Source organism: Myodes glareolus, chromosome 3 (genome assembly GCF_982192425.1).
Source record: "Myodes glareolus chromosome 3, mMyoGla1.1, whole genome shotgun sequence".
In the NCBI taxonomy this organism is placed as follows: Eukaryota; Metazoa; Chordata; class Mammalia; order Rodentia; family Cricetidae; genus Myodes; species Myodes glareolus.
The window spans coordinates 53646436-53669897 of NC_142028.1; the positions used below are offsets into that span (position 1 = coordinate 53646436).

General features: G+C 45.8%; 1 protein-coding gene across 1 annotated transcript in view; it reads left to right on the forward strand.

The window, feature by feature from the left end:
• Positions 1 to 1152: 1152 nt before the first annotated feature.
• The window catches only part of Frmd4b (FERM domain containing 4B), a 332373-nt gene continuing 310063 nt past the window's right edge, over positions 1153 to 23462 (forward strand). Inside the window, exon 1 of the mRNA XM_085686778.2 lies at positions 1153 to 1481. The gene's annotated coding sequence lies outside the window, so the exon portion shown is untranslated. The remainder of the gene's footprint in view (positions 1482 to 23462) is intronic.

A 23462-nucleotide genomic window follows, 5' to 3' on the forward strand; every position in this document is an offset into this window, starting at 1 on the left:
AGATCTGGCTTTCTTCATGCTCGCTCCCGTTCCCATCAGCAGCCTTGCCACATCAGGGCCAGGAAAACCAAGGTCCTATCCCCTTCAAAACCTGTGTAGGTCTGGTGAGAAGTAAGAAAAGGGCGGAAGAGTAGGAACAGAAAGATAGAACTCAAAAAAGAGAGGAGGGGAGGAAGGAAGAAAAGAGGAGGAAGGGTCAAAACTCAGCATTGCAGAAACATTAAATATTCACAAATGATAACAAAACGCAAAGCTATATAATTGTGTAGTTGACGATAATTAGTTTTGTAATGGATTTACTTTGAAAAATGAATTAACAGCAAGTATGTAAAGAAATGAGGTGGGGGAGGGGGTGGCGGTGGTCCTTTAAGGAGATTTGGGGCATGCTTTCTTCCTGCCCAGACTTTCCAACTTTGCCATTCTACTTGTCGAATCATTTGGATTAGTCAGAGAAAATATCTTAGTAGGGGTTCTTTAATGATTGGTCTCCCTTCCTACCAAGGACTGCATTAAGCTCAGCCATCAGATCAGACCGAGACCTCTGATCTGTCACTATTAGCTGTTCGGAGGGACTCTCTCTGAGTCTTCAAACAAAGCGCAAGACGGTACCCCAGAAACAGAGTGAATAAATGTCATATCGTAAATGTCTAGTGTGGGACAGTATCAGGCACTCCTTCCCTTTCTTCTTTCGTTCAGAGCCATCAGATTGCAGGAGTCTCAGATCTAGTCATTTCTCCAGCCCCACTGAAGTCCTTGGGGACACCTTGCATTTCCCACCGTCTCCCTTTATTCTAAGGTCCTGGGATGCCTAAATCCGAGAAGCGCAATCAAGAGTCACACAGCTTTTTGAAGTCAGGGTCCATGCAGTGAGAGAGAGGCGAGGTCTCCAACTGCACCTAGGACCTGCTTGAACTGGGTGTCCGCTGCCTGTGCGCGCGCAGGCGGCCAGGCGAGCTGCAACCGCGGGGCCGAGCGCCCCCTCCCTGCTCCGCTCCCCCTCCTCCTCCCGATACAATGACTGGGCCGGAACAGCGCATCCGCCGAGCCTCATTGGCAGGGCCGCCCCGGCCCCCGGAGAGGCGACGGGCGGGGGCAGCACAGAGAGAGGTGGAGAGACCGGGCTGACAGCGGCCGGAGGCTGGACCGAGGGACGCGCGGACACTCGGAAGGCGGCTCCAGGCTCATCCGCGGACGGTAGGGATTCTGGTGAGGACGCCGAGCCGGGGGATGCTGCGGGCTCTGGCCGCTCGGCTAGCTGCCGCGGAGTTGGGCTGCGTGGCTCCGAAGCTGAGCCCAAGCCTGGGCGGAGAGGAGGAGGAGGACCGAGAGGAAGACAGCCGCCGCGGGGGAAGGCGCCGTGCGCCGCGGAGTTGCGGGACTGGCGTGGAGCGGGCTCCTTGGGTCCCGCGCGGAGCGCAGCGCAGACAATAAAGTAGCAAGGCGACAGCCGCGCGCGCCGGAGGGAGGAGGCGGCTGAGCAGGTAGGTGGGCGACTGTCCCGGGGATATCGGAGCGCGCTGTCACTGGAGAAGGAGACCGAGATTCACCTCAGGGGCTGGGAGTGCGCCCCCCCCCGCCGCGGCGCGCAGGTTGGGGACCCGCGGAGAAGGTCCCCAATCTCCTGACACCGGGAAGCCCCGCCCCAAGGCTCACGGGCTGGTGCAGCCTGGACTGGAGTTCCTAGGCACTTGGCGCCGCTCTTTGGTGGCTCTGGCGGTGTGGTGACAGGAAGTTTGGCGGGTTCAAAGCTTTGATACTGGTGGGGTTTGAGAAAGCGCCGCCAAGGACTGTGAGCTCTTTACCCTGGTGGGAGGTAGGGAGAGAACCTTTGAATCCCAGACTCTGCTGACCTCCGAAGGCGTTGGGAGGAGCAGGGGGTCCCTGGCGTTAGCCGAGGACACCCAGGGTTTGGACTAGCTACCCTTTGTAAATAGGCATGTCACAGCCTAGACGCGACTGTATTGGAGAGGCTGTGTGCGTGTGAAACGCTCCCTGTCAATTTTTCTGGAGTATTTCACTTTTCATTTTCATCCCGAGAAGGCATATTTAGCCCTAATTTGAGAAGTGCTCCTTCGTTTGGGCTAGAGGCCAAAGTCTTCCTTTGCTTGGCGCTCTTAAAGATGCTTCTGATTAGAGCTGGGTCCCATTTGCAAAGGGGTAGAGCTGGACTCCAGTCTTCCCCGAGTCTGAGAATTCAGTGGCAGGAGGAGGTCTCTTTCTCTCCTTTGTGTGGCCGCTTCCTTCCTTCCAGATGTGAGAGGGTTGGGCTGGGCGCTTCTGGGTGCGGTAATAATTATCCTGAACATTCCTGAGATCTGCAAGGACTTGTAAACATACCAGAGCCAACTCCTCTGAACTTTGCGGGCTGACTTGATGTGTTTGCTGTTACCCAGAGGGCCGCGACTGCAAGGTGGCCCCTTGAGGAAGAAAGACGCCACAGTGCTGACAGCCACGGTCTAAGGAAAGCTGGGTGATTCTTTCGGGTTAGCCTGAGCTTGCCCCAGAAATGTAGCAGCCAACTCAGAGGATGTGTTAAAGATTACAGGGCAATCCCTGACATGCTGATTCTTGTCCCAATGGGAGTGGATTTGAGGAACTTCCAAAGTCAGTGTCTGGAGGGGAAGGAAAGCCTCTCCGCCTTCCTTAACCCTCTCAAGCCGCTCTTTGATCTGTCATACACAGCAGCCTGCTGAAAAGAACGGGGTAGCTCTGTGTCAGGCAGCCTGGCCGTTTGCAGGCGTCATGACTAGCCCAGGAGATGGCAAACCCTAGAGGAAGGTTAAGGACCATGCCACTGAGTCTACTAGCAACTCAGCTAATTCCATTTTCCGCTCCTTAGCAGAGCAGGGTCACTAGAAGGGACCCCAGCCAACGTTCTTTTAATGATTATAAAGAACAAGTACACAAGTCAACAGCAATAGACACCTTGTCTTTTCTTTTTCATAAATTTAAGTTGATATTTAAGAGTTGATGGAGAATCAAGAGTTCTGTGTATTTTTGTTCCCAAGTTCAATGTTACAAAATCACTACCAGGTTGATCTGTAAACAACCGCAGGCACATAAACGCAAAAATCTTGGAGTGGTACATGTATTTCCCAGAGGAGGTCAAGAAAAACTCGGGGCTTCTTATATTAGAAAAGGTTTGCTATTTCTTCAGGACATGTCCATGTATTAACCGAACACTTTATTTGCTCATATTTGGTAACAAGGGTGGAAAATATTTGGGTAAGACAATGGTGGGCAATGAAGAAATCTACCTCTAACACATTCACAATGAAGTTTGGCTTTCGTTGTCCACCAACTTTTCAGAAGGTCAGGCCTCAGGACATGTAAATGCTTGCCCCAGTCATAACTCTGCAAATTCACAGGTTTCCATTCTAGCTGCAGAAAAGTTAAGGGGCCCATTGTAGCAGGTACAGAATTACATTTGAGCCTACAAAGTGTGGGCGGAGCTAACTTCACAGCCAGTCCAGACTGTGGGACAGGGTGTGAGAAGAGCTGTCTGGTCTCAGAAATATTTGCCACTTCTAGTCTCTGTTTCTAGGAAAACTTGGGACTCCTGGTTGCCCATTTGGTGGCAGAGATTTAATTAACACTTTGCAGGAAGAGAAAGGAGATTTTGGCTAACTGACAACACAAACAGGGAGCATGGAAGGCAGCTAAACATGCCTGACTGTCATATCCAGTCTGTGATAATTTTCAGAACTGTACAATTATCTTTGCACATGTAAGCAAAGGCTTGAAGCTTACACTACAAATGACCGCTTTCTTCCTTCCCCCCACCTGCCCTCTCCCTTCCCCTTTCTCCTGTCCTCTCACTTAACATTTTTATTTTGTTTTAGATAATCTTTTTCTTGGCAGTGAATTCATTTCTAAAACCTTAGGGCTTTCACCCACCTTCTCTTCTAGTTAGCATGGATCCTAGGCCATCAAAAAGACGTTCTAAGTTGGCATTTTTCTTTTGCTAGGTGTCTTATAAAAACTATTTTGATAATTTGGGGGCCGAATTTACTTTCTTTTGTAAACTGCCCTCCTGAAATGATAATGTCCTAAAAACAAAAACAAAGACAAATTCTTCCTTATGAACTCAATTTCTAAACCTTACCTCACAAGACAGTGTGTTTCAAAATGAAGGTCATAAGCTCTATTTACTGGTCACAACCGATATTTAAAAGACTATATGACAGGGCAGGCAGTGGCGGCGCATGCCTTTAATCCCAGCACTCGGGAAGCAGAGGCAGGTGGATCTCTGAGTTCGAGGCCAGCCCGGTCTACAAGAGCTAGTTCCAGGACAGGCTCCAAAGCTACAAAGAAACCCTGTCTCGAAAAAACAAACAAACAAAAGACTATATGACAAGAGACTGGCTCGGTGATAAGTTGGTAAGAGTTCTGTGGCTTTATGGAACTTTGAGTAAGATTTAGGGGGTGGGAGAGATGTACACATTTTGGGCTACAACATAACATGTCACTTCACTGTGAGTTACTGTCAGAAGTTTAAGTGCACTGCTACGGAGGGTGTGTAGCTATCAGTACTGTTTTTTTAAGGGGGAAATACAGTTTTAAGTGAATTCGAGACACTTTATAGACAGCACAAAAGCGCTGTCTATTTCTGTGTATTGGTTTATGGCATTAGAAGATGGGGTGAACTTTGCTTAGAGATGAAAAACAATTTCAAGATCTGGTTTCTTACCATGCAAAGAGGAACCCAGGATACAGGGCAGAAAAGCGGGGCTTTTAAAAACTGGGGTGAAGGGCTTTGGTCATAGGGGCAACAGCTTAGGAAGCCAGTGATGTAATTACCCAGATAGGACCTGGGTCAGTGCCAGAGAGAGGTGGTCACTGAATCTGTCCTCCTGGTCTTCCCACTGTACTGTATTATCTCTTTCCACCATAAACCCCTAGCCATAGGAATAACAGAAGGGCTCAGGTGTTGAACTTCTAGCCTAACAAGTTGCAAACTTTCTTTCTAAAGTTTGCAGGAAAAAAAAAATCTCAGTCTGGTTGACTTCTCTGGAGGAAGCTCCTGTAATAAATGAATTCGGGAGTAGAGAATTAACTACCCAGATCATGTGACCTGTCACATGACTACAGTTGCTGGGAAAGAGAATTGTACACTAAGATCTGGAGCGGGTTTTTCAGCAGAGTTACAAGGGTCTAATGAAGACAACTGAGTCCTGTTTTCTTTGATGTCTTGTGTAATAGAAGTTGAGCTAAGCTATACTCCCGCAAATAGATTATCAATATAGTTTTTCATGTGTATAAAGGAAACCCACCTGCCTCTGAATGTAGTAAATATCAGGGCTTATGAAACCAAACTATAGAGCAACTGAAACTGATACAAGGCTGCTGCTGAGAGGGGAAAGTGTACATACATAAATTAATTATCTACCATACACCCAAACCCCTCTTACCAGGGATGACCATGCTTGGTTTGGCATGTATGGGCAGCTCTTCAAAGGCATTCATTTTAAATCAATTTTTTAATTCTAATGTGATGTGAGTTATTTAAGTTGGTCTCGGACATTATTTGGAGAGTGCACCCCCTTAAGTCCCAGGGCCAAATGAGTTGTTTAATGTGCGACTCCTTACCCTGAGCTATTTATTTGGGACTGTGTTACTTTGCCCTTGGGGGATACACTGCTTTTAATTGTCTCCTGTCACTTCATATACAATTAACCAGTGGGAAGAGAGCCCTAATTGTGCCTGGCTGCAAGGATAATGCTCACTCACAGCAGAGGGTTTTTAGAAGTAGGCTGATCATGCTGACTTGCCTTGGGTCAGTCCTGATTAATATCGGTGCCTCCAGTATGGATGGTAAATTACATAGTCACCCTGCCTAGGAGGCTATTATGGAGGGCTGTGCTTGGGGGTTGTGTAACAGTTTAAATTATTTGATAAAGCCTTCCTTCTACCAGGAAGAGCTAAATGATTATGCTAGAGGATGTATGGTCACATGACAAAGGAGAAAGGAAATCTAAGACATCATTATTAAAATGCTGCGGTAGTTCTGTACCAGGGATAGCTCTGCCCCCAAGGAATATTTGTCGATGTCCAAGAAATTTGTTGGTTGTCCCCATTTGGGAACAATGTCAGTGGAATCTAATGGGCACAGGGCAGGGCTCTCAGAAAAGTCTACAGGACAGTGGACACCCTGTACCAAAGAACTGCCCAGTCCCAGTGTTTGTGGGATGTGCTCAGGGAATCTTTTAATGGGTGACATTGTAAGGACAGGGAGAAGGTGATGGCTGCTTTCAGTTGTCAACTTGGAAGGATCTGGAATCACCTGGGTGAGGGATTCTGAGTAAGAGATTGGTTAGCCCATGGCCTTTCTGGGAGGGATTTCCTGAAATAAGGTTAGTTGAAGTGGAAAGATCCACCCTGAATGCAGGCTGCACCACTTCGTTGAAAGGGTCCCAGGCTGAATGAAGATGACCCTGGCATTGTTTTCTGTTTCTTTGCTGTGATGTGATGTGACCAGCTTCCTCACTATGATGGACTCTCTCCGAACCGTGAGCCAGGAGGAAAACCCCTTTCTCCCTTAAGTTGCTTTTTGTCAGGGTATTTGACAAGCAATAAGAAAGCGACCGAGATGAAGGGGAAGCGTTTGAAGCGAGAGGGTGGTACTGTATGGGTGTTCATTCTGAGATCATGATTAGACTATATATTTATGATCTTTTATCTTTTTTATGTGTGAAACAAATTTTTAAAAAGTTTTAGACAGGATGTGTTCACCAGAACTGAGGGACCAAACTCCTGATGCCTGATGCCATAACTGTAAAGGCTCCATAAATAATAGAACTAAGGGCGACAGTATCAACTCACGCTCAGCTGTGCTGAGAATGGCTCAGCTAAGGCCTGGAAATGTCCGTTCCTTGCAGGTCTTGTTTTAGTCTGTTTTCTGTTACTATAGCGAAATACCTGAGGCTGGTGGGTATGTAAGGCAAGGCTGACTCAGCTCAGAATTCTAGAGTAAGAGCATTGTGTGGGCTTATGCCTCACTTTGAGGAGCACATCAGGGCTGACAGCAAATGCTTGTGTGTGTGAAGGGAATGTGTGTGACAAAGAGGGGACAAGCTGGATAAGAAACCATAATGGAAAAAAAATCCATCTTCTTCTTTGTTTTTATTTTTTATAACAACTCATTCTTGCAAGAACTTACTCCTCGAGGCCTTCCAAGCACCTTGACTCCAGGGACCTAATTTCCTTTTGGCCTCATGTCTTAATGGTTCTACCACTTCTCGGAACTGCCAGAAGTTCCAGAACTGCCAGAACTGCTTCCAGCACATGAACCATTATGAGACATACTTAAACCATATTCAAACCATAGAATCCCTGCTCTCCACCCCTTCTATGACCAAGAAAGCTCATTCTAAGATTATTATTATCTGAGGGATCCACATCACTCAGGGTTTATTGAGTAACCAGAGTCAATGTTGCTCTAGTGTTGTCTAGAGAATCGGAGTCATTGTTAGGAATGCTGGTTCTTGTGTCACGTGACCTTCTGGCATAATATCACGAGCTTCCTAAAGTAACTCTGTTGCTTACTAAACATGTGTTTTGAACAAGGTGATCAGAGTTCCTGCTGTATTCAGTTTCTGTTAGGTTCAAGTGATAAAACACTGCCTGATCTTGCTACTGTATAGAACCTATACCAAGTTTTGAACAGGGTGTAACTCTGTGCTAGAAGGCTTGCCTAGCTTGTCGGAGGCCCTGAGTTGGATCCCAGTTTTCAGGGAAGGGGCAACATGGCCAGAGGAAGGTCTCAGCTCTTACCTCTAGAATTCTGAACTGATTCAGCTTTGCCTTACATACCCCCAGCCTCAGGTATTTCGCTATAGTAACAGAAAACAGACTAAAACAAGACCTGCAAGGAATGAACAATTCAAGGCCATAGCTGAGCGATTCTCAGCGTAGCTGAGCATGATACTGTTGCCCTTAGTTCTATTATTTATTGAGCCTATTATTTATTGTGATATTGGTTTACAGTAACATTCCTCTCTACAGAGTGTGTCTCCCACCTGGCGACGTCAGCAGCATCCAGGCAACCTCCATGGGTGCCCTGAGCCTGTTAAGGGCTCTCACACAATGTCTCCTTCATCCTCACCCACCCCGAAGTTACCCACATTTAAAGAGGTGGGCATTAGCACTGGAAAGATCCAGAGTTTGTTCACAACCACACAGCTGGTCAGTGACAGGCTTAGAGGTGGGTAAATGCTGTCACTTCGCTCCAAGACTCCCTTCTTTATTGTCCCAACACTCACAGTGCAAGAGCCTGGCTATCTCTCCAGAAAAAGCTCACGATGGACCTACAATGTGTCATGTGCTTTCTCCTCCACTGTTATCTATAAAGACATTCCTGTGTGGTCTGGCAGTAGGGATGTGTAAAGGGCCACAAGTACTACTGCTGATGCATCCTTTGTAAGAAGCAAGGACAGAAATTCCATTTGGTTTTGCTGAATAACCCTTTAGCAGAGTAGAGTTTTCAGTTGTGCAATTTGACATGGGCAGTAAATATGAAACCCTCCCAGATCAGCCTTAAATATTTGGCTGCAATAAGGAGGCCCCTGGCTTTGCAACTCACCAAGCAGCCTAGACAGTTATTGGAAATAATTATGCCTCTGCCACAGCGTGCGGCCCCATCACAACCCTCCTGAATCAAAAGGCCTTTCTGGAAATACCAGCATCCATCTTCCAGCTGGTGCTTCCAACAGCCAACAGTGTCTGTGGGGGAGCGCACAATGGATGGGGCCAGGAATTGTTCTTAGCTTTTGCTGGTTGCACCTGACTGAGCCCATTCCATCAATTCAGTCATTACGAGAGAGCAGAAGGGGCCATATGTGACCAGAATGCCAGGCACCCACAGGCACAGAGCTTAAACAGCTAGGTCCTGCGTTATCCAAGTTCAGTGCTGGGGAAGAATTCTGCTAGATGGAGAAGGAGCTGGGGAGAAAAGAGGTGAGTTGTGGTCTAGAGTGGGCAGTAGCTAGAGAATCCGGGCAGAGGATACGGTTTGACAGTAGCGCACTAGCCTCACATGCGCAAAGCCCTGGGTTCTCGTCTTAGCAGTGCAAGAAATAAGGGGGAAAAAACTGTTGGAAAAATCAGTAAGGCAGAGTTCACAGCTCACCCTAGCAGTAGGGTGACATGAGGTGTCGTGACTACCTTTCTGGGTTTGTCAAATGGGTCGTGACACCCACAGCCTGGAAAGTTTGACTTATGTGTATGCACACACTTGTTAGAGCAATACACTTTTGCAACTTTAGCATTTTTTTTTAAGTTCCCAGATAAATGTTCTTTTAGAGGGGGAGCGTCTTTGTAGTGTGACTGTTTCAGTGAAATTACTTGCTGTCCAGTAAAGATGGCATTTCGTGTGACTGGCTATTACAAGTAGCCGTCTAGTATTTAGGGGCGTTTCAAAACAGGAGAGTGTGGCTTCTGGATACATCAGAAGACACAGGGGCATTTGAGGCCATCACACATGCTTAAGTTGGCTCCGTTCAAATGTGTGAAGTAAAAACCAGGGTCCTGATAAGCTAATGAAAGCCATGTGTCCCAGACTGGGAACACAGAACCTTGTCCCAGCGAGGCTGTAAGACTTAAATTGAGCACATAGCACAGCTATTTGCTCCAACTGTGTTAAATTAATTCAATTTGTATTTGGAAGACAGAGAGGGGGGGGGAAAAACCATGTTTTGAATCTACCTCCGTGGCCGCAGTCTTACTAACCCTTCACCAATTTGCTGGAGGCAGAGTGTGACTCAGACAAAGAGGAAGGCACTGTTTTGCTTTTTTTTTGTTTTGTTGTTTTTTGAATGATTCGGCTACTGTAGACGGTTCTACTCATGAGTGAGTCTCATTGTATTCTCCAGCTTAATCTTCCTGGCGAATTCACATAGAAAAAAATACCCTGTGTAAATCTCACAGAAAAATCTGCAAATATCCCCATGATAAAGGATGGTTTGAAACTGACAGTTTTCCAGTAAGTACACACGTGTGCCCTGACTGATGCTTTTGCTATACAATCTGAGAGAAGTACAAGTTTGACTTCCCTCAGACTGCACAGAGCTTTTTTTTTCTTCCCTGTACACAGTTTCATCTCTGTCACTGCTATCTGGGGACTAGCAATACATTTCACCTAGCACGTTATTTTCCAGAGGATTAAGACCTGCCCTTTGTAGTCACATTATCTTTTGCTTGACCTATCTGTAATGGCACATGCTTGTTTTGTTGGATTGTTTTCCTAACCTAGGCAATGTTAACGTGACGACTTTTCCCCTGCACTTATCTTTATTATGATAAATATCACCTATAGTTCCTTATTGTCATTTTGCTCTTTGGCAGCTGGATGGTAGGGGATTCAGTGTCTCTTCAAAAACAGTCACCGACTTTGAGTCTCTTATGGCCATGCACACACCTATTACCTATTCAGGAGACAGAGGCAGGTGGGTCAGTATGAGTTCCAGGTCAGCCTCTAGTACACCTGGAGACCCTGCCTCAAAGATAAATAAATAAGGGGCCAGTGGCATAGCTCAGTTTGTAGAGCGCTCGCTCAGCATGCACCCCAGAAAACGAAGAGTGGAGGTGCGGGCCTGTAATCTCATTACCTGGAAGACAGAACTAGGACGATCAGACATTCAAGGCCATTCTCTGCTACCCAGTGCTATGTGACAAAACTTTTCCTGGGGAGATGCACCGCGCGCGCACACACACACATTTATTCACCGCAGATAGGGATCCCACAACAGACCAAAGTATGAATACCACCGAAGTCTAACTTGATGAGTTTTATAGGGGTCACTTACAGGAATGTGGGTGAGAGGTTACTTACAGGAACAGAAATGATACAAAGACAGCTGCATCAGCAAAGCCCACCCTAGCATGAGTGATATCTCACAAAGCTGGGAGCCTGGAGCCCACTGCGCAGCCTGCAGGCAGCTCAACTCTTCGGAGAGTGCCCTTTTCAAATGACTCTGCTTCTAAACTTCTGACAGTTCCAAGGCAACGGGTTTGATCTTGGTCTTCTTTCTGGCTTTGTCTATCTGAGTGATATATAACCGTTTCCTCCGAGACTGAAATATCACATCCTGCAGGGAAGTTGTTCAGTTGAACAACTCAGAATAGCTTTGGAAGTTCCTGAAACTGACCAGGTTCTCTAGACTCCCTGCTGCCAGAGTAAGCAATGGAAGCTCAGAGTTCCTGTCAGAGGAAGGGAAGTCCAATTGCCAGAAGGATTCAGGCAATCCAAGTTTGAAGATGGCTGTGAGGTCAGACAGCTGCCTGGAAGAAGCAGAAAGCAGGCAAACTGCCTGTAGAGGTCTAGACCACCTGAGGCACCTGGAGAGGACACTCTCCAGCCTGTTGAGCGGTCTGCAGGCTGTGCAGGGGGCTCCAGGTTCTCAGCTTCTGGGAGCTGCCACCCATGCTGGGGTGAGCTTTCATGACACACCTGTCTTCGAGTCTCTGCTCCTGTAAGTAACCCCTGACCCATATTCCTGTAAGTAATTTAAGGAAGTAACCGTACAAGTGCTTTCTTATTGGGACTTCTAGCCTGCAAATAATGACACGGAGACTTATCACTAATTATGAAAGCTTGGCCTTAGCTCATACTTTTTCCCCACTAGCTTCTCCGAGTCACAATAGCCCATCTCTATTAATCTGCTTTCTGTCACATGGCCCAGATACCTTCGCTTCGTACCATATGTCTGACTTCTTCAGAGTATCACTTGTACCTTCCCACCCTTTTCTTACGGTGTGTCTTCTTTATCCAAAATGCTGACTTCTCTATTGCTAATTCCAGTCAGCTAGTCACTTGCTCTGTTCCCCTCCCCCTCCGATTCAAGGTAAACTTCATTGACAGTCTGGAGTGTTACAGTGTGATCAAAATACCCAACAGCATTTCTCCCTTTCTGTCTAAATAAAAAGGGAAAGGTTTTAACTCTAGCATAGTAAAACTAGATACAATAGAACAATTGTATCTACAATACAATACAAGAACAATTGTTAGGTATTGTCTTGATAAAAGGAAGGATTTTAACACTAACATAGTAAAGCTATATACAATAAGAACAGTTATCAGGTAAGAATTATATACACAATATCCATTCCATTTGTATCTGACAGATTTGGAGAAATTACTCCATTATCTATCCTATCTCAGTGAGTCCAAAGTTTTATGTAGAATTTGTTTATCATAGCTTGAATTATAATCCTAAAATTATCTTTTTAGACCTAAAAACATCTTCTTAGATGAACAACTTAGACTTCTATGTCTCTCAGCTTTATAAACTTTACATCTCTTATGTAAGTTTATTTTCTGAATTTGGTAACAAGGAAAACTGTAATTATACCTATCTAGTCTTCAACCCCATCAACAATCTGAGAAGGATACGAGATTACTGAGTAAACAGGAAGAGCAGAGCAAGCAACTTCCAAAGCTATAGAAAAGACAGAAACTGCTGTCTGCCTAGACAGTCACCCCAAGTTCCTCTGCAGGGTTGGGGCATCCATCTTTGTCCTACAGACATAGAATATCTGACAGACTTTTCTGTGAAGCAGGAATTTTGAAGGACTGCCCTACCTTTCGTGGCAAAGTTCAGCAGTCACCTTCTTTTGTGTCCTGCTTGTCCAGTTTGGACAGCATACTGTAAGCAGTCCAGCCAAGGGAAGTTTCTTGTCTAATAGCTAACTTTGTCACAATGAAAGCAAACTCCATATGGAGGTTCTTCAATGCCTGTCATCCTTTTTTGAAGTAAATTGGTGCTGCCAGGAGCAGATGTGTCTCACTGTCATGAAAAGCCTTATATTATTAAAACATCTTAAATTCCATATTCTGAAGTGTTTCTAAAACATCTTAAATGCCATATTCTGAAGGTTTCTGAAGTGTTTGAAGACTACCTATCTATCTAAAATAGATTGAAAACAAATGTAACATAATTGCAAGTTTGAATATTATAGATGCCAACTACTAATCTGCACTTTTAAATTATCCTAAATAGTTTATAATAATAACTTTTAAAGACTAGAAATTTATATTACATTGTTAAATGAATGCACCTGAGAGACTGTGGTACTAGAAAGTGAAAGGTTTTGTGTTCTGATAAGCCTCACTGCTGACATGATACTCCAAACCAAACTGAATTAGAAAAAGCCCAGGTTTAATGGATGCCAGCACTCCTGGGGGGTAAGGGAGGAAGGCCAGGAAAACCGTGGAGAGGGGGAAGGAATACCGAGAAGACTACAGACTATGTGTTCGTTCTCTGGGGGGCAGTTTAAATAGCGTGTGGCAGTGGTCTTGGCCCTCTCTAGGGAGGGCTCACTGTTAGGTGGGCTTTCTCGGAGGTGGAGTCTGGACTGTGGCAGCTCCCAGAGGAGGGGGCCTGGAATAGAAAGTTTTACCCAAGCATTCCAGACTCACTGGTCCCAATCATTCCAGACTCTTTGGATAAAAGGATGCCAGTGCCTGGAGTGAAGCTTCCAACCAAACAGAGAGCCATATCCAGCTCCTTGCCCAGAACTTTTCCTAGCTTTCTCTATTACATTCTGCCACATGGCTTGGTTACTCCTGCTCTGTACTGTATGTCTGACTTCTTTGGAGTCTTGCTTGTCTCCCTACTCTTTCCTTTCTGTGTGACTTCTATATCTAAATTGCTGGCTTCTCCATGACTAATTCCAGTCAGTCAGCTAGTCAGTCATTCCACCCCTTGATTCAAGGTAAACTTCATTAACAGTCTGGAGTGTCACAGTGCAATCAAAATATCCTACAACAAGAACCCTCTCCCCCAAAAAACCTCACTGGTTTACCAAGTTGGACTCTGGTGGTATCTGTGCTTTGGTCTGTCATGCTTCCCCATTTAGGGTTAGCAGATATGTGTGTTACATCTCCTTAGGAAAAGTCATGTCATACAACACAGAGTGAATTTCAGGTCAGCCTGAAATTCATGAGGCTCTGTCAATAAATACATAAACAAATCCACAGATTATGCTTCCCAGCAACAAAACTCCATAGACAGTTAGCAGACAGCTGACAGCTGGCTTAGAACCTCATGCTTAGGATCTTGGTTGAGCGGTCCAGCATCCTGGGAACTGAGCAGGATTACTCCTCACCTTTCCCCAGGGCTAAGATGGAAGTGGAGCAGATAGACCTAGGATTTGAACCTGAAGTCAGGTCCCTAACTACACAGCACCTTATGCCAGGTATTAACTTGAGCTGAGTTGCTTCTCTAGGCCCTTTGAGTAATCCCGGTTCTCCCTTTGCTTTGAAAGGGATTTGAGGTGGGGGAAAGGATGGAGATTAGATTTGCACATCTTTGATGCAGCGTTCTTGGCATCTTTTTGCACAGGTGGAGTTCTGCTGAGTCCTGGGTTCCTAGACAGCTTCTGCATAGTTGCAGTTTCTGAAAGTCTTAACTTGTGAGTTTAGCTCTGGAGCCTGGGGCTTTGGGAAGGATTTTAGAATTTCCTACATTATGATTAAGTAGCATATTTGAGAAACCTGCAATCAGAAGAATATTTGGTGAATCTATGATGAAGACGTTGGGAAACTTTTATTTTTTTCAAAGGGTAGGATCCTTACTATATTGGGTTTCTCAGGTCAGGTTGTCCAGGTTGCAATTACTTCTCAACTCTGCCTTTGTGGAGCCAGAGATTCAGTAAATCAAATAAGGAGTGCAGGGGAAGGGGAGATGGTTTAGGCAGCAGGTTTCCTGCCTAGAAGATATGAGGACCAGAGTCTCCCTTAGAATCTGGGAGTCCTAGTGAGGGTTTCTATTGCAGTGATAAAGCACCATTGACTAAAATCAATGTAGGAAGGGAAGGGTTTGTTTCAGCTTTATCACAGGTCTAGAGCACAATCCATCTCTAAGGAAACTTAGAGCAGAAACCTGATGCAGAGGCCATGGAAGAATGCTGCTTGCTGGCTTGCTCCTCATGATTTGCTCAGCCTGATTTCTTATACACCCCCATGACTACCTACCCATGGGTAGTACTGCACACATTAGGCTGGTTCCTTCCTCATCAATTACTAACTTTTGCCCATAGGTCAATTTCATGGAGGCATTTTCTCAACTGAGGTTCATTCTTCCCAAGTGACTCTAATCTGTGTCAAGTTGACATAAAACTAGCCAGCACACCGTGTAAAACATTCTGGCATGGTAGTAATCACAGTGCAGAAAGGGGAAGATAGGTGGATCCCTGTGGCTATATGGCACATACTTGGTGAGATCCAAGACAGTGAAGACCCGGACTCAAAACAGTATGGTAGAAGGCCAGAGAGATGACTCAGTGCTTAAGAGCACCTACTGTTCCTGCAGAGGACCTAAGTTCAGTTCCCAACACCCACATCATAAGGTTCACAGTTACCTGTAACTTCAGATCTATCGAGTCTGATACCTCTAGCCTCTAAGGGCACCAAGATTCGCCCATACAGATACACACCTATACACATAGATTAAAAATGTAAAATAAACTTTTAAAATAATTAAACAAAATGGAGAGCAACTGAGAAAGGCAGGCCCTGATGTCAACCACTGGCCTCCGCATTTACTAGCTTATACACAACACACTAAATAATATAAAATAATTAATATAATAGTAAAATAAAATATTTTTATTATTATACTAATAATTAATAATATAAAGTAAAAACAGAAGTTTTATTCTGGTGAACCTTTATTTATGGAAATCAAGGGATGGGAGGAAGTTGACCCAGGAGTTGTATTTTGTCAACCCCTCTTCAACAGAAAAAAAAGGCCTATTCTGGGTATTGAAGTGTGCATGGGTATGTTGAGTAACAGCAGTCGTGCCATGAAGAGTTAGGTTTGTCACCATCCTCACTTCTAGTGACTCTAACTGAGGCAAGCACTTTTTCCTCAGTTTCCTGTCTTCACGTGTGGAGAAAGAACAAGTCTTCCCTCACTCAGTGGCTTTGGGAGTTGACAGATTTCTGCTCACACTTCACTTAATGGTTGAAAAGAGGTCTGAGAAACGAGTCATGGGGTAAATTTTGTCCTGCTCCTATCTCCGAGTGCGCTTACACACACCTCGACTCTACAAGTCAGCCAGAGCTGCTTCTTAAATGTGAGATGAATGAGACTGTTGCATAGTAAACCTTTGTATAAGTATACATATGTGTAGATGTGTATGCGTGTAGTGTGCATGTGGAGACCAGAACACAGTCTTTTGTGTGCTTTTTTTTTCTTTTTCTCTTTCTGTCTGTCTGTCTCTCTTTCTCTTTTTTTTAAGACAAGGCCTCTCACTGACCTGCAGCTTTCCTGACAATAAATTTTGCTTGTGTTTATTTTTATTTTGTATGTGTGTGCCGTTTATGTGTGTTGTGTGCATATGTATGCAAGAGCAAGTGTGTGTGTGTGTGTGTGTGTGTGTGTGTGTGTGTGTGTGTGTGTGTGGTGTGCGAGTGTGTGTGTAAAGGCCCAGGTCAATGTTAACTTGTGGTTCCAGATGGTGGAGGCCAGAACCTTAGGCGAGGTGTATTGCTCTGCCATTGAGTGCCAGCAGCTTGGCATTTGAGAGTGTGTGAAATCCTCCACTTTCAGCAGCAGCAGGAGCATTTAGTGTCACAGCTCCAAGTGTGACACTCCTAGGCCTCTGGAGGGTAACTGGGGGCTCTGTTCCTGACCCTAAATCCTTGGGACTGAACCACTCCCTGGAACACCATTAGCAACGCCCTGTCTTTGGTTCTTCACAGCCTTCTCTGCATGTCCACGTCCGTTGTCCCCTCTGCTGCCTCTGCCTCATGTCTCTGTCCCCTCCTGCTAGTACTGCCTCTGTGCTGTTACTGGACTTGCTATTGCTGCTGTTCCTTCTCAGTGTTCACCACCTCAGCCCTCTCTGCTTACAACCCCAGAGGTTGAGTCCTGGCCAACTCCACTCAGAGGTGCAACGAACAGCCTGCTTATATAGGCAACAGAGGGCAGCAGAAAAGATGTTCCCACAAGCCATGGTACTGTCGTTCATGCAAATGAAGGATTGCCTTTAAACAAGTCATAGTTCTTCTCCAGAACCTTCTGGGAAGTATGTCCTCATTGGCATGGATGAAAATGGCCAATAGCGTCCTTTGAGGCTTGTAGTGAGAAAAAGACTGGGGCAAGCTGGTTGAGACATTCAGGCTGGGACAAACCTTCTGGAGCCAGAGTTGTATTTTGGCAGCAAGTTGCTGTGGTTAACATGTAGCTTTCTCAAGGCATTCATGCAGCATTCAAAGCATCAAGATAGCCTGCCTAACAGCTGTCAGAAAACCAAATTCCCGGAGACCTTCAATGTCTTACCTCATTAAATGAAAAACACAGTTAAGTAGGGTCTGGGATACTTGTAGCAAAGGCGTACCATTCACGTTGGTAACTCTTTAACAGTGTTTAACAGTGCTTGACAGTGCTTCCCTCCTGTCCTAGTGCCCCAGGGAGACTTGGGTCCCTTTGATGTGTTCTATAATAAGGGCACTCTAAATAACAAAAAAAGAGTGCACACCAGTAATCATAGCATGGGGGTGGAGGCAGGAGGATTCAAAGAAGGCCAAAGTCATCACTACTCAAGGGTGTAGTGATTTGTAGGCCAGCCTAGGCTACATGAGACCTATCTCAACACTTTAGCCAACACTAGCAAACACTTTTTTAAAAAAAAAAAAGAATCAAAACCAAGTGACAATAATAAAGATAATGGTAAACACACAATATAGTAAACACCTGAGACAGTAGCAGGTGTTGTCATGACATCTTAGGCCATGCATGCAGATATGAGGATGACCCTGGCACCGGAGCTTTGGTTATCTCAGCTTGGTGTGTAGAATAGCACCACACACACAAGAATACAGTATCATATGCCGTAACCTCACAGCGTCACAACCCGCTTCTGTGGTGAGGGTATTACATGAGGGCATGACATCATGGCGTTCTGTCATAGCATGGATAAGTGATGCTGTGTCACAACACAGGACACCATGGAGTTTTGTTCTTTTATGTCCTTGCTGACTCCAGACAAAAGAAAGTTTTCAGTTCTGTTCAAACTTATGGGCTCATCTTCAAGTCTGCTGATGTGCTGTTTAGCATTGTTTGACTGACACAGACAGGCATACTTCGTTTTACAGCACTTTGCTTTACTGTGCATTGATGATGCTATTTTATTTGTAAAGAAGTTGAAGGCTTGGGTAACCCACTGTGTTCCAGAACACACGCTCACTGAGTGTCTGTGGCATGTTTGAGTAGTGCTGACTGCACGGGGTGGTTGTCTGTTTTGGCGATCTGTGGCCAGCAGTCTTTGATGTCGCTATTGAAATTATCTCATAGTGCCATAAACCATGTGGATAAGAGACTGTAAGCTTGACAGATGAATGTCTACCTGCCAGGTGCCCTGTTCTCTCTCTCTCTCTCTCTCTCTCTCTCTCTCTCTCTCTCTCTCTCTCTCGGTCTCCTTACTCTCTGAAATGCAATGGCCTTTAAACAAAACCAGTTAACAACTCAACAGTGATCCCTTCAGGTATTCTCTTGAAATCAAAAACTAAAGATGCTGAGCTTAGTGAGAAAGTCATTTCAAAAGCTGAAAAGGAAGTTGGGTATGGGGCAGTGACTCCACACTTTTGAGACTTAGGCAGGAGGATTGTCACGACTTTGAGGGCAACCTAGTCTACGTAGTTCCTAGCCAGTCTGGGCTCCTGGATGAGACCTTTTTTCAAATAACACGAGCACCTGTTTGGTGCAAAAGATGCAACTTTAAGACTTTCCTGTTTGTGTTTGTTACTCGAGAGAAAAGGGTGTCTCCTATAAACACAATGTAAGAGAGCAGACAGTGAGTAAACAGTACTGAGAAGATGGGCCAGTCATTTAGATCCCCAGGGGATCCAACACACTTTTGGTCTCCCCAGACACTGCACAGGCATATCTGCAGGAATAACTATTCATACACATTAAATAAATAAATAAGCCCTAGGGTCCCAAGAATGGGAGAGTTAGCCTCAACCCTCTGCTGCAGAGTGGGAGAAAGAAGCCTCTACTTCCTGCCTGGGCAGCACACTAGAGCTGACACTATTTGTCTCACACCGTGAGGGTATGAGAGGAACAGAGCTGTCCCTAATCCACTTCCCTCATCTGCCTTGCAGTGCCATGGGTGAGGAAAAGATGTCCTCCACTTCCCATCCCTTGATACCTGTGGTCCCAGGGTAAGGAGAGTGAGAGAACCAGCCCTGCCCTCCACCAGCTATAACACACAGGAGAACAGGCCCTGCACCCTAGCAGGGCAAAACAGTAGAGCTGGCCCTGGCAGTGAGTGAGGGGGGCCTGGATCTGAGGCCCCAAGAACAAGAAAACTGGCTCCTTGCTGGAGTTGCCTTGGGTGAGCCAAGGCAGTGCTTGCCTGGGTAGTGATGAGGAGGGAAAGCTAGCAAAGCTGACCAACCCACCTACCACCCAGGCTCAGAACCATGTGAACCGGTCCACTCCAACATGCACAAAATCTATGACCTGTTGGAGCATGTGAAGAGGCCTGACCACCAGACCCAAAACTACAGGATCTCTATGACACAGGACAGCCACAGGCTATCAAAGAAAAACCCCAGTGAGAGCCCATTATTGGTGGTGTAGTAGAAGTAAAAGCCGGAGGCCTCAAGTCAGACCAGTGACTCCTGGCAATGAATACTTGCAAGCAAAGATGAACAGATGAAAGGGAAAACTATGGCTCAACCGGCCACACTATAGCTTTCACAGCAAGATTTGTCTCCCCTCCCCCCCCTTTTTGTTTTGTCTTTTTGTTTGGTTTGGTTTTTGGGTTTTCTTTTAAATTTGCTTTTGTTTTAGGGGGAAGGATGCAAGGGCAGAGGGCAGACACAGGGGGCCAGGGAGATAAGTGGGATCGGAATGCGTGATGTAAAATCTACAAAGAATCAATCAAAGTGAAATAAATAATCTTCCAAAAGAAAAGAAAGCAAACTTTTTTAATGCTGATATATAGAGAGCTCACATGGTTTGGGTAGAATACCAAATCAGTCACATCTTCCCCAAACTGAGGCCCAATCCAGGATGGCACTCTGAGTCAGGTAAGAAAGCTGTAGAATAAAGAGTGGATGTTAGCAGAGGCTAGCCCATGGAAGTTTAAGAAAAGAGACAGTTCTATGACATGAGTCAAGGCGAATGGAAATATTATTTTGCATGTCAAACAGCATTATAGTGGAGTGATTAGATATAGTTTTATACAATTTTGTTCTGTTTATTTACTTGCGTCCTGGGTATTCAAACTCAGGACTTGATGTTTACATAGCAGGCCTTTTACCTCCTGAGCTATTTTCCCAGTTCCCCTTCTAAATTTCTTATTGCAAACTGTGTTTGTCAGATTTCCAACCATGCCTGTGCCTTGACGCTAGATGAACTTTGGTTAACACAGTACTGTCCTTTGAGGGAGTGACCCAGAAGACTTGGAATCCCTCTTACCCTTCACAGTCCCCATTACTCACAGAAGGCAGCAGGTACTGGTAGGCTAGTTAAGTCATCACTGTGCTGACGAGTTTCATGTCAACTTGACCCAAGTTAGAGCTATTTGAGGGAAGGGAACCGCAGTTGAGAAAAATGCCACCATCGGATTAGCCTGTAGGCCACTCTGTGGCATACTGCCTTGATTAATGATGGATGTCAGAGGGTCTGTCTCACATGGGGGTGGTGCCACCTCAGGACAGGTGGTCTTAAACTGTAGAGGAAGCGGATTGGGCAAGCCAGTAAGAAGCATTCCTTATGACGTCTCTCCCAGTTCCTGCCTCTAGGTTCTAGCCCCGATGTCCCTCGAAGATGGACAAACATAAACTGTAAAGTGAAATGAACCCTTTCCTCCCTAAGTTGCTTTTCAACATAATGGTTTATCACAGCAATAGAAGCCTGGATTTAGACAACCACTAAGAGGGTCTCAGCATCCCCTCAGCGCAGAGAAGAAGAGGACTCGTCATCTGTGTTCTTGGATAAAACACTTCATGTCCATTTGTTCTGCCCTAGGCCTCTTATCATCCTTCTGCTGTAGGTTTGTCTATTTTAAATGGTATTGTGTCTTCATCGGAGATGAATGTGTGAAAATCTTTGCCCCCAGATTAGAAATGTGTGTCCTCCTTGAGTGAGGGAAAGTAAGATCTTCTGGGTGGGGGGACAGGAGTCGTAAATAGCACAGGTGTGAACGGCACCTAAAGGTGAGACTTTCTGAGAGCTGGAAAGCAGATGTGAGGGGCGCGGAGCACAGCGGGAAGGAGACACCGGAATGAGGTTTAGCCTGACTCTGTGCGTCAGCCCAGGAAATGGAGACTCCGAGGAAAATCCAACAGGAACGTTAGTGAGTAGACAATCTATGTTGGAATCCACCCTGTCCTCCTTAAACCCCTTCGGGCCTGGGAGAGCTTCTTGAGCCTCCGCTTCCTTGTTTGTAAAATGGAGATGAGAAGGGAAGGAGCCCAGCTCTGTTAGCGCCCGTGTTCTAGGAACAGCGCTGAGGACGTGAGAGACCATTTCACCTACAGCTTTCCAGCCCCGCCAGATGGGCACAAATGGCTCCGTTTTGTGGGCTGAGAAACTGAGGCACCAATTGTCCAGTGGTGGTTTCTGTTCTACTCACCTGGTAGTGAAATCCAGATCAGTTTAACTCCATAGCCAGGGTATTGTGGTGTGTGTGTGTGTGCACATGTGCGCACGTGTACACCCACCAACACGTTCCCCTCTTGAGAACGAATCATAGCATTTTTGGCTTTGATGTCTTATTAGGAATCAGAAACACCGAGAGTGACCTCAAGTCATTTATTTGAGAAACAGGAAACACCACTAGTGAAGTAGAAAATGAGACAAGGAACGGAAGACAACCCCCAAACCATGGCGCTTGCTTGCACCATGGGTTACCTAGAAGTAAATTCCACCATGGAAGCTGGGCAGGAGCAGAGAGCCTGCATGTCGGTTTTCCCAAGTGAGCGGTGGGGCAGCTGAGTAGTCTGCCACTGAGGGTGACTGCTGGGAGGTGGAGCTTCCATTCTTGGTCCTGAATCTATGTCCGGATTTGGCTAAGTATGACTCCGGCAGCAAGAGAAAGTCCTTGCCGGGAAAATGCTAGGAAGCAGAGAGGCAGGGAGTGTGGGAGCAGCATCAACAACAGCTCTTACTGCTGTGGACCTAAGAGTTAGAGACCACATGACAGTGGCAGGCTGGGAGCCGCTACTCACAGGAGCTCTACTGTAGAGGTTCTCAACCCGTGGTGGCCCTGCAACCCCCTGAGGTGTCAAATGACCCTTTCACGGGGGTCACCTAAGACCACTGGAAAACACAAATCTTTACATTATGATTCATAACAGTAGCAAATTACAGTTATGAAGTAGAAACGAAAATAATTTTACAGTTGAGGGAGTGGTCACCACACCATGAGGAACTATATTAAAGGGTTGCAGCATCAGGAGGGTCGAGAACCCCTGCTCTATTGTGATTCTGCCAATATTTGAAGGAGTTTTGAGAGCTTAGTTTGAGTCGCTTGTTATGAATGGGAGAGCACACTGTACCAGGCAAACCTCCGGCTGCCCCTCCCCACCCACCCATCCTGTGTGGTCCTAGTACAAATGTACTCACATCTTCTTAATCAAGAATTACAGATCGTTCCTTACCCTGGAATTCTATGTAAAAGTGCATCACGAGTTGCTTGGTTCACAACTATCCACTCCCCACTCCTTGAGGATCTTGGCATGTGGCTGTGATATAGGGACTACATTTCCTAGACTGCCTTGTGTATAGCATTGCTAGGCCATGCAGTTCCATCTAATGTGAGGAGAAGTGACAGTGCAGCCTCTAAGTCCATTTAAAAGGAAACTCCTTCTCCCCACTCCCCATACCCTACCCAGCGCCTCCCTTCCACTGAGCTGGAACGAGGAAGTAGCCGTGAGCCATCTTCTGCAAAGGAATGCAGATAATAATCTAGCAGTTACAGCACCAAGGAGCAAGGGCCTTAGTACTCCTGCCTTTGTGTGGAGCTGAGCTGGACCACACAGCTCCTGGCTCTCATTATGTTGGCCTCCATGGAGACTTGAAATGGATCTAATGTAAACCATTCTCCCTCGCTCCTTGCCAAATCTAAGAACCTACGTTCTCATGAGCATGGTGTCTGAATCTGCCACTGAGCCTTAGGTCCCTTGGACTCATAAAATACCTATTGTGGGGCTGGAGAGATGGCTCAGCAGTTAAGAGCATGTGCTTCTCTTGCAGAGGACCTGGCATTGGTTCTCAGCACATCCATAGGGTGGCTTACAACTGCATGTATCTCTGGCTTGGTCTGGCTTCTGGTGGCACCTGCACTCGTGTGCATAAACCCGCAATCAGACCCGCAGGCATATACATAATTAAAATTCGTCATTCTTAAAAAAAGATAAGTGATTATGGGAGATAGGGTCAGAAGATAACTCCAATCAGTTGTGTGTTACAAATGTGTACATGCTATGGTACCTATGAAGACATCAA